This window comes from Babylonia areolata, chromosome 32 (assembly GCF_041734735.1).
Source record: "Babylonia areolata isolate BAREFJ2019XMU chromosome 32, ASM4173473v1, whole genome shotgun sequence".
Classification (NCBI taxonomy): domain Eukaryota; kingdom Metazoa; phylum Mollusca; class Gastropoda; order Neogastropoda; family Buccinidae; genus Babylonia; species Babylonia areolata.
The window spans coordinates 17,692,011-17,704,576 of NC_134907.1; positions in this window are offsets into that span (position 1 = coordinate 17,692,011).

A 12,566-nucleotide genomic window follows, 5' to 3' on the forward strand; every position below is an offset into this window, starting at 1 on the left:
GTTGGGCCTACTACTACTACTACTACTACTACTACTACTACTACTGAAGACATGTGAGTGAGTCGCAGGTATTTCTATTTTGCACGAGGACATTTGAGGTTTTCTGTCATGGTTTGTGTAGGAAGAGGCTTCATGTGTTCCTCCACGTCTGTCTGCAGTCTGTGGATCATGTCATGGTGCTTTTATTCATGATAACTGCAAGACTCCAAGTTTTCTGTCTGTCTGTCTGTCTGTCTGCCTCTGTTCCAGTTGGTTTCGGGTTTGGTTTTTGTTACTGTTTTGTTGTTGTTGTGTTTGTATTTTGTTGTTTTTGTTGTTTAGAGAGAGAGAGACAGAGAGACAGAGAGAGACAGAGAGAGACAGAGAGAGACAAAGACAGAGACACAGTGACAGAAGGGTGGAAGGTAGGGGAGAGAGAGAAACAGAGAGAGATGGAGATAGATATAATTATATATATGTAGATAAAGGGGGAGGGAGGAGAGAGAGGGGAGGTGTTGGGGCAGAAAGGCAGGGAGAAAGAGAGGCACGGAGATAGAGAGAGGAGGGGAGGGGGAGAGAGAGTGAAATAGAGACAGAGAGACATAGACAGAGCGAGACAGACACAGAGAGACAGAAATAGAAGGGGGACAAAAAGACAGGGAGACAGAGAGGCACGGAGAGAGACAGAGGGGGAATGAATGAATGAATGAATGAATGAATGAATGAATCTTTATTTTCCAACGGTGAAGATATTAGCACTTTGGCTGACTTACACATCTGCCGTTGTTCTAAGAGACACACAAACATGTACGCATATAAATGTAGTTATACTGAATACTTAATACATGTATAATGTACTAGTATAACACAGCGTCAAACTGAGAGACACAACATCACTCACATCTGTACGGAACGGAAGCGAGTAACACACACACGCACACACGCGCGCACACACACACACACACACACACACACACACACACACACACACTAACACACTAACACACACACACACACACACACACACACACACACACACACACTAACACACACCAAGGGAAAAACAACAACAAAACCCTAGCATGAATGCTACACATGAATGATTCAAGTGAAATTAACACAGAAAAGTAACGATAAAATTTTAAACACAGACGTAAGAGACATAAAAAGGCAGCAAATAAGGCGACGGGTAATAGGGATATGGACAGATAGACACATTATGTGAAAGACAGAGAGAGGGAGAGACAGAGGGGAGAGAGAAACACAGACAGACAGACAGACAGAGATGTAAAGATATGCCAGTGTGGGGAAAAAAGAAGAAAAAAAAAAAAAAAGAGTTGGGTGAGGGTGGTTCACAATTTGTAATACATGTAAGTATACAAAATCGTAGACGTGACCAGACTAGAGTTTGATTTCGTTTGTTTGTGTCCACTGTAAAGAGAAAATATCTGAAATAATATTATATGGCGTGATACGTTATCAACTGATTGACGCATTTCGACATAGTTTGTAAGGATTGTCAGTGACAATATTATACCAGATTTTCGGTCTGGCTTTTGGCACGCACGTACTGTCCAAGTTTCTCTTTGAATGTTGTGTTGGAAAAGTGTTCTCTGAGGTGTTTGGGGAGATTGTTCCAGCAGTGCGTGCCGGAATATGCCAAACTCGATTTATAAAGGTCTGTTCTTGGCTTGGGTAGAGTAAGAGTCGCATTTCGGGAGTTAGGGTGAGAGAGTGAAATAGAGACAGAGAGACAGACACAGACAGAGCGAGACAGACACAGAGAGACAGAGAACCTCCCCCGCAGTCCACGAAATCGGCTTCTGATGAAGACGTAATTCATTCACTGGACTTGGGCAAGCGTTGAAATAATAGACGACAGAATGAAAAACCATTATGAAACGTCGAATGAAATTTCAATGATCATCGCTTGTGAATTCATCAACAGGGGCAAAGCGTTTGGCAGGATCAAACTAACTGCGCATACGTCACATTTGGACATTTCGTTTCCCGGGTGCGGACTGAAAGTGGAGGTGGTGAGTGGAGTGGTTTAACAAGATCACTTACTCCCTCTTTATGTTTCTTCTTCTTCTTCTTCTTCTACTACTACTACTACTATCACTACAATAATAGTCAGTCGTGTCCGACTATGACCATCAGAACAGCAGAGGAGGCAACTGCTGTTCCGACTATTTGGGCTAGAATTTGATTATAGTGGAGAGTGTCTTGCCCAAGTACATCCCCACTCTCTCGGCCAAGAGGGTTTTAGGACAGTCGGCGTTGGGACGGTTCCAAAAGGCCAACTAGCCCACAAGGCTGCAGCACTAAGAGCCAGTGCAATTTTGCCTCCTCGTTTCAGAGTCGTAGTCCTTCACAAAAAGACTAAGCTGTAAATGGTTTCCCATTGACTGGAGAAACCATTGATGATACAGCTCTCACTTTGCTGTTGGCCCAAATGTAAACTTATGTCAATCTGTGATATAAGCCGAGTGTTGGGCCTACTACTACTACTACTACTACTACTACTACTACTACTACTGAAGACATGTGAGTGAGTCGCAGGTATTTCTATTTTGCACGAGGACATTTGAGGTTTTCTGTCATGGTTTGTGTAGGAAGAGGCTTCATGTGTTCCTCCACGTCTGTCTGCAGTCTGTGGATCATGTCATGGTGCTTTTATTCATGATAACTGCAAGACTCCAAGTTTTCTGTCTGTCTGTCTGTCTGCCTCTGTTCCAGTTGGTTTCGGGTTTGGTTTTTGTTACTGTTTTGTTGTTGTTGTGTTTGTATTTTGTTGTTTTTGTTGTTTAGAGAGAGAGAGACAGAGAGACAGAGAGAGACAGAGAGAGACAGAGAGAGACAAAGACAGAGACACAGTGACAGAAGGGTGGAAGGTAGGGGAGAGAGAGAAACAGAGAGAGATGGAGATAGATATAATTATATATATGTAGATAAAGGGGGAGGGAGGAGAGAGAGGGGAGGTGTTGGGGCAGAAAGGCAGGGAGAAAGAGAGGCACGGAGATAGAGAGAGGAGGGGAGGGGGAGAGAGAGTGAAATAGAGACAGAGAGACATAGACAGAGCGAGACAGACACAGAGAGACAGAAATAGAAGGGGGACAAAAAGACAGGGAGACAGAGAGGCACGGAGAGAGACAGAGGGGGAATGAATGAATGAATGAATGAATGAATGAATGAATCTTTATTTTCCAACGGTGAAGATATTAGCACTTTGGCTGACTTACACATCTGCCGTTGTTCTAAGAGACACACAAACATGTACGCATATAAATGTAGTTATACTGAATACTTAATACATGTATAATGTACTAGTATAACACAGCGTCAAACTGAGAGACACAACATCACTCACATCTGTACGGAACGGAAGCGAGTAACACACACACGCACACACGCGCGCGCACACACACACACACACACACACACACACACACACACACACTAACACACTAACACACACACACACACACACACACACACACACACACACACACACTAACACACACCAAGGGAAAAACAACAACAAAACCCTAGCATGAATGCTACACATGAATGATTCAAGTGAAATTAACACAGAAAAGTAACGATAAAATTTTAAACACAGACGTAAGAGACATAAAAAGGCAGCAAATAAGGCGACGGGTAATAGGGATATGGACAGATAGACACATTATGTGAAAGACAGAGAGAGGGAGAGACAGAGGGGAGAGAGAAACACAGACAGACAGACAGACAGAGATGTAAAGATATGCCAGTGTGGGGAAAAAAGAAGAAAAAAAAAAAAAAAGAGTTGGGTGAGGGTGGTTCACAATTTGTAATACATGTAAGTATACAAAATCGTAGACGTGACCAGACTAGAGTTTGATTTCGTTTGTTTGTGTCCACTGTAAAGAGAAAATATCTGAAATAATATTATATGGCGTGATACGTTATCAACTGATTGACGCATTTCGACATAGTTTGTAAGGATTGTCAGTGACAATATTATACCAGATTTTCGGTCTGGCTTTTGGCACGCACGTACTGTCCAAGTTTCTCTTTGAATGTTGTGTTGGAAAAGTGTTCTCTGAGGTGTTTGGGGAGATTGTTCCAGCAGTGCGTGCCGGAATATGCCAAACTCGATTTATAAAGGTCTGTTCTTGGCTTGGGTAGAGTAAGAGTCGCATTTCGGGAGTTAGGGTGAGAGAGTGAAATAGAGACAGAGAGACAGACACAGACAGAGCGAGACAGACACAGAGAGACAGAGAACCTCCCCCGCAGTCCACGAAATCGGGTTCTGATGAAGACGTAATTCATTCACTGGACTTGGGCAAGCGTTGAAATAATAGACGACAGAATGAAAAACCATTTTGAAACGTCGAATGAAATTTCAATGATCATCGCTTGTGAATTCATCAACAGGGGCAAAGCGTTTGGCAGGATCAAACTAACTGCGCATACGTCACATTTGGACATTTCGTTTTCCGGGTGCGGACTGAAAGTGGAGGTGGTGAGTGGAGTGGTTTAACAAGGTCACTTACTCCCTCTTTATGTTTCTTCTTCTTCTACTACTACTACTACTTCTTCTTCTTCTTCTTCTTCCACTTCATCATCATCATCATCATTATCTTCTTCTTCTTCTTCTTCTTCTTCTTCTTCTTCTTCTTCTTCTTCTTCTTCTTCTTCTTCTTCTCATCATCATAATCTTCATCATCATCATCATCATCTTCTTCTTCTTCTTCTTCTTCTTCTCAGTCTGCAGCCTGCTGTGACCACAGTGTCTTTCTTTCAAAAAATGCTCGACACAAAAATACTCATCGACTTTTTTACCACCTTTTCATTTGTTGTACACATCAACTTATCTGAACTTGTGAGACAAGGCTGCCCAGAATATTTTTCTGTGATAAACTGTTGTCTTAAACTCTGAATCGCGGGAAATGCCAAAAAAACAGAATTAACATAGGACTAATGCTTCTTCTTTTCAATTTCCACAAAGGGTGCGTATAGTTTTGATTTGTATAGGTCTTGTACCTATAGTGATGATGAACGCGAAATATCTGACACACTGTATCAAAACTTTTTACGTGATCAGAACTACGGTACGATTTGAATTTACAGTTGGATATGGTCTGACGATGTGCAACATTCCAGTGAACATACGTTTGAAATATGACGCATGTCTGAACAATCAGATCAGATTATACTAAGGTGCTGCCAGTTTTGCCAGTTACTATCCATCAGACTTTGGCCCAAAGTCATGAATAGACAATCAGACATTTCATTCAGCTTCACTGAGCCAGACAGGCAGCCTACATTTTAATAAACATTTTTTTTTTTTTCTGAACTTGGTCACCCAGTTATTTTCCCAACAAACCATCCACATGGAACAGTATAGACACGGCTTATGCTTTAGGAGACAGCCTATATGTCAACAGAAACAGAAAGATAAAAATTTAACTGTGCGCTAGTGTACGCGCACTCGCTTGCGTGCATGCATGCATGCGCGCGTGTGTGTGAGAGAGACAGACAGACAGAGAGACAGAGAGAGATCTCTGAGCGTGTGCGAGTGCGTGTGTGTGCGTGTGTGTGTGTGTGTGTGTGTGTCTGTGTGTGTGTATTTCGGGGGTTTGGGGGGGGGGGGGGGTAGCTGTGATATGTATGATTCTGTGTGTATGTGTGGGTGTGTGTGTGAGGGTGGGGGAGCGGCGGGGGGGTCGGGGGATGGGGGGGGGGGTATGCCTGTATTGTGGGTATTGTGGGAGCTACGGAATAAAGGAACGTGCGTTTGTTTATAATTATGTGTGTGAGCGCATGTGCAGGGCGTGGAGGTATGGGCGCGCACGCGCGTTCGTGCGCTTATTTGTGTTTCGTGGAAGCTGCGCGCGCGCGCGTGTTTGTTTGTTTGTGTGTGTGTGTGTGTGTGTGTGTGTGTGTGTGTGTGTGTGTGTGTGTGTTTACATTTATTTGCTTGTTCATCTATTTATTATCATCTATTATTATTGTCATTTATTCTTTTATTTTCTTTCTTTACATTTCATTCTATTTCTTTAAATATTTGCTTACTTATTTTAATTTTATTCTTTGATATATCTATTTATTTATTCTAATTCATCTATTCATTAATTTGATGACATTTCCATTCATTTGTTTATGTATCCTCTTTTTCCTTCTACTTCTTCTTTTCGTCAAGGCCTGACAAAGCGCGTTGGGTTACTCTGTGGGTCAGGCATCTGCTTGGCAGATGTGGTGCAGCGTATATGGATTTTGTTCTTCTAAATATGGAGCAAAAACCTTCTTTTGAAAAAAAAAAACAAAAAAAAAAACCTTTGAAAATGTTGGGGTGGTGGATTCTTCGAGTAAATTTCAGTCAAAGTACAGCCTGTATTTCTGAATGCATTTCAACTTTATGATAATTATCATTGTGTGTCAACAAGCTAACGAAATCTTAAAAAGAAGTAAAAAAAAATCAAATTTACAAATCAGTTGAATAACCACATGGATAAGACTGACTCATTTCCAACTGAGTTGAACTTGAGATATTTTCAGACAGCTTCTTGTGATAGTAGCTCATGATTTCATTTTGATTTAACTTCCATACATTTTCACCAGAATGGCCAGTGGTTAATTATATATATATCGTGTCTGTGAACTGGTTGGAAGTACCACTACTAGATCTTTCTGCACCGTGCAGTTAATGTGACGTAGTTTGGCAAAAAAGCGAGAAAATTGACGTCATTCCTTCGACACTGACAACAGGCAGAGAGATTTGGGGAATGTGTTTTCCCGTGTGTGAGTGCTTTGGAAAAAAAACAAAACAAAAAACATTGGCACTCACAATGAGCAAACCACAGGAAATAACTCATGCTCAGATTGTCAGTGTCGTTTCTACCTCTGTCGCACCGACCAAGAGTTATGTGACCCGAAAAACGAAGATTATTAATTGTCAGAATAACCGAAGCCATCATACTGCAATGTGGATTCTGGTTGAAGGCAGAATTGGGTGTGGGTGAGTTATGAAGTATTATATAAAGTGTACCAGTGGTGTGAAGTGAGCAGATCCTTTTGACACATCTTTTTTTTCTGTTGACTTCAAGGTTTACACACACACACACACACACACACACACACACACGCACACAGGCGCGCTCGCGCACAAACACACACACACACACACATACACACACACATATATATATATATATAGAGAGAGAGAGAGAGAGAGAGAGAGTATGATAGAATGTCTTTATTACCAAGTGTACCGGGGTCACAAGGAATATTCATAATATATATATATATATATATATATATATACATAATTTATATATATATATATGTGTGTGTGTGTGTGTGTGTGTGTGTGTGTGTGTGTGTGCAATTGATTTGTACCAGCAGTTCGATATGGTGTGCCGTATTGCTGAGTTGCAAATTGTTATCAGTAAGAAAGGACACACATTTCCAATATCATGGCATCATGCAATGTACATTGATATGGTGTGTCGTATTGCAACATTTTTATCAGTGAAAAAGGACACACATTTCCAATATCATGGCATCATGCAATGTGCATTGATATGGTGTGTCGTATTGCAACATTTTTATCAGTGAAAAAGGACACACATTTCCAATACCATGGAATCATGGAATGTGCATTGATATGGTGTGTCGTATTGCTGCAATATTTTTATCAGTGAAAAAGGACCAAACATTTCCAATACCTATGCTATCATGCAATGTGCGTTGATATAGTTGTCATATTGCAATATTGTTATCAGTAAAAAGGAACACACCTTTCCAGTAACCATGGCATCATGCAATGTGCACTGGTGGCCTTGTGGCAACGTGTCGGCCCAGGAAGCAAGGAGGTCCGACCGCATGGGATCGAACCCCACACCCACCGGTATTTGTTCACCCAACACTAAGCCTTCAGTGGTGGTCTGGACGCTAGTCATTCGGATCATGTGTGCAGCATGCACTTAGTGCACGTTAGAAAACTCTCGGCAACGAAACGATTGTCCCTGGCAAACTTCTAAGGAGAAATACACTCTAATATTACATACATATATGTGTGCGCGTCATTAAAATCCTTTCCGATTGACACTGGAAACGAATGACGAGCGCCTAAAGGCAGTTGTTAGTCGTCTCTGCTCAGGTAGGCAGCCTGTTGTGCAAATGACTGTGTGTAAAAAGCGTCCAGAGTTCAGTCTCAGACTGGGAGATAGGCGCCACATGTGTCTATGATAACAGAATAATTACAGAGTTTGGGTAGATAGGCGTCACATGTGTCTGTGATAACAGAATAATTACAGAGTTTGGGTAGATAGGCGTCACATGTGTCTATGATAACAGAATAATTACAGAGCTTGGGTAGATAGGCGTCACATGTGTCGATGATAACAGAATAATTACAGAGTTTCGGTGGATAGGCACCATCTGTGTCTATGATAATATAATTATTACAAAGTTTGGGTAGATAGGCGCCACATGTGTCTATGATAACAAAATAATTACAGGGTTTGGGTAGATAGACTCCAAATGTGTGTATGATAACAGAATAATTACAGAGTTTGGGTAGATAGGCGTCACATGTGTGTATGATAACAGAATAATTATAGAGTTTGGGTAGACAGGCGTCACATGTCTATGATAACAGAATAGTTACAGGGTTTGGGTAGATAGACTCCAAATGTGTGTATGATAACAGAATGATTACAGAGTTTGGGGAGATAGGCGCCACCTGTGTCTATGATAACAGAATAATTACAGGGTTTGGGTAGATAGACTCCAAATGTGTGTATGATAACAGAATAATTACAGAGTTTGGGTAGATAGGCGCGACATGTGTTTATGATAACAGAATAATTACAGAGTTTGGGGAGATAGGCACCACCTGTGTCTATGATAACAGAATAATTACAGAGTTTGGGTAGATAGGTGCCACGTGTGTCAATGATAACATAGTGATTACAGAGTTTAGGTAGATAGGCACCACATGTGTCTATGATAACAGAATAATTACAGAGTTTGGGTAGATAGGCGCCACATGTGTCTGTGTGATAACAGAATAATTATAGAGTTTGGGGAGATAGTGTTCGGATTCTGTGTTATCTTCTCCATCACTTTTAGCGTCAACGTCACACACAACACTGTGAACGTGGTTTTACTGTTCGTGTGTATAGACACACTTCCTACAGGTGGGTGGGGGTGGGGTGTGTGCATGCGTCCATGCGCGCATGTTTGTGAGTGTGTGTGTGTGGGTGGTGTGTGTGTGTGTGCGTGTGTGTGTGTGTATGTGTGTGTGTGTGTGTGGATGTGTGTGTGTGTGTGTGTGTGTGTGTGTGTGTGTGAAATGCACCTCTCTCTCTCTCTCTCTCTCTCTCTCTCACATACACATACACACACGCACGCACGCACGCACACGCACACACACTTACATAAACAAATACACACACACACGCACGCACGCACAAACACACACACACACACACACACACACACACACACACACACACACACCGACAAAACAAAAGAAGCAAAGACAAAAGAAACAAAAAAACACAAGAGCAGCAGGAGATCGTTGATGGCCACGTTTATCCCTGTAGCGGAGGTCAGTCAGTCAGTCAGTCAGTCAGACACTGACCAGAGGTCCATCAGCCACAGTGGGCAGCCAGTCCGCCCAGCCAGCACTGGTCAACAACAGTGTTCCCAAAAACGTACATATGTGCGTAAATGACGCACAGATTTACAACTTTGACGCACAAAATGTTTACCCTGTGCGTCAATGTGACGCACACTTTTTCCTGAAACTAACAAGCATCTTACGGCTTCCAGGAAAACCGCGAAGCACGCATCGTGGGCCTAAGCTTAGGCTAGTGCATAGCAGACGAAACTGAGCTGGCCAAAAACGTGTTAGAGTAACTTCCCTTGCCGATGGAGGCAAACGCTGTTGTGTGTTCATTAGTAGTGAGTATGGTTATGTGCTCATTATAAGTAGTTGAATGTGTTTTCATTGTATTCAAGCATTTCGAATGTCCTTGTTTGGAGAAGGTGTGGGTTTCTTTTCATTTTCATTGTACAATTATCTTCATTGATTTTTTGTATGTTTTCCTGTTGACCCTCAGAAATGTGACAATGACCCTCAAAAATTCCAGTCAAAGGGTCACAGTGACCCTAAAAAAATCAGGCCCATTGGGAACACTGAACAACACACACACACACACAATCCACCGCTGTGTCCCTCTCTCCGCCCTCTATCCCCTTCACTTTTCGGCTTTCTCGCAGGTCCAGATCAAATATGAACAGTAGCAGTAGTCAGTTGTAGTAATAATAATAATGATAATACTAACAACAATAAGAAGAATATCAAAGAAGAAGAAGAAGAAGAATGATAACAATAATGACAATAATGATAAGAAGAAGATGAAATTGATGATACTGAAGAAGAAGAAGAAGAAGATATCAATAATGACAATAATGATAAGAAGAAAACGAAATTGATGATACTGAAGAAGAAGAAGAAGAAGAAGAAGAAGAAGAAGAAGGAGGAGGAGGAGGAGGAGGAGGAGATGAAGAATTATTATACTAATATGCAATAATATCATCGCTTTACCACGTGGAAACACAGATATAGTAATATAGATCATAAGAACAGTGACACCATTGCGTTTAGATCCCAAAACTACCCAAATGGAGAACGAAAAGAACAGCAAGTCTGACAACTCCAACCGTCGGACACAGCAAGATTTTAAAATTATGATCGTATGTAAGCAATATACTAATCCCATATCTGTTATATCGGATATTCTGCTGTTTTCAATGCTGAAAAGGCGGGGTTGAAATACATGGAAGAACAGAAAAATATACAGAATACAAGAAGAAGAAGAGACAGCAAAAACTGGGAGGAGGAATAACCGAATGAATCGATGAAAGAAGGGAGGGGAGGGGGGGCGGTGGGGGGGGAGGGGCAGGGGGGGGGGGGAGTATAGAAGAAAGAAAAAAAAAAAAAAAAAAAAAAAAAAAAAAACAAAGAGGGAAAGGAAGAAGAAACGTAAGAAACAAATGAAAACTGAAAGAACAGAAAATATATATAAATATAAATATAGATTTTTTTTTAACAACAACAACAACTACAAAACACACACACAAAAACAACAACAACAACAACAAAAACAACCAAACAATACACATTGATTGACACAAGGGAAACTCACTGAATACAGCATGGCAGGCACGGGCGCGCGCGCGCACACACACACACACACACACACACACACACACACACACATAAAGGAGAGAGGAAGTGAACACAAGCAGAAGGGAGATCACAGACGAAACAATGGAATGAGTTATTTGCCCATGAATGTGGAATTTTTAAAAAATCCGTTTAATATTTGATCATGCTTACAAGTTGTAAGTTCGGAGTTTCAAGAAAACACACCACCATACGCCAGACTAGGAACCAACCATGTTATCATTTCAGCTGATACACTGACACAAAATTACACAGACGTTCAGCTGATGCAATGACACAAAATTACACAGACGTTCAGCTGATACACTGACACGAAATTACACAGACGTTCAGCTGATACACTGACACAGAATTACACAGACGTTCAGCTGATACACTGACACAAAATTACACAGACGCAGACAAGAGATAGACACAACCAGAGGGGAAAAAAAGAATTCTTGTATCTAAAGCCTCTTTTATTATTTCTTTTAATATATAAAGCAATATAATTAAACACAGTTGTAAATAAATGAAATCAATGTAATTAAGCACAAAAATATAAACAAAACAGAATCGGTTGGATAATTAAATAAATGAATAGATAAACATATTAACAAACAAACAATTAAATATCTAGATGAAAGAAGAGAAAAAAAGAAGAGGGGTGGGGTTTGGCGGGTTGGGGGTGGAAGGGAGCTTATCAAAGCAGGAAGAAAAGAAAATGGAAAGATCCTATGACAGTTTGATGTCGTGTAGATGACGCCGGCCTCGCAACAGCTGGAGGCGAGATACCGAGGCAGAGCTGAAGCAGCAAGGGACCTACTGGACTGGAATGACCAGAACAGCCCAGAACAGACTGCGATGGCGAGGGGTCGTCGATGGCCTATGCTCCACCAGGAGCGATGGGCAGAATGAATGAAATGAGATCATGTCTGACAGCTTGTTGTCAAGTAGATCATATCTGACACCTTGTTGTCAAGTAGATCATGTCTGACACCTTGTTGTCAAGTAGATCATGTCTGACAGCTTGTTGTGAAGTAGATCATATCTGACACCTTGTTGTCACGTAGATCATGTCTGACAGCTTGTTGTCAAGTAGATCATGTCTGACGGCGTGGTGTCAAGTAGGTCATTTCTGACAGCTTGTTGTCAAGTAGATCATGTCTGACGGCGTGGTGTCAAGTAAATCATGTCTGACAGCTTGTTGTCAAGTAGATCATGTCTGACGGCGTGGTGTCAAGTAGATCATGTCTGACAGCTTGTTGTCAAGTAAATCATGTCTGACAGCTTGTTGTCAAGTAGATCATGTCTGACGGCGTGGTGTCAAGTAGATCATGTCTGACAGCTTGTTGTCAAGTAG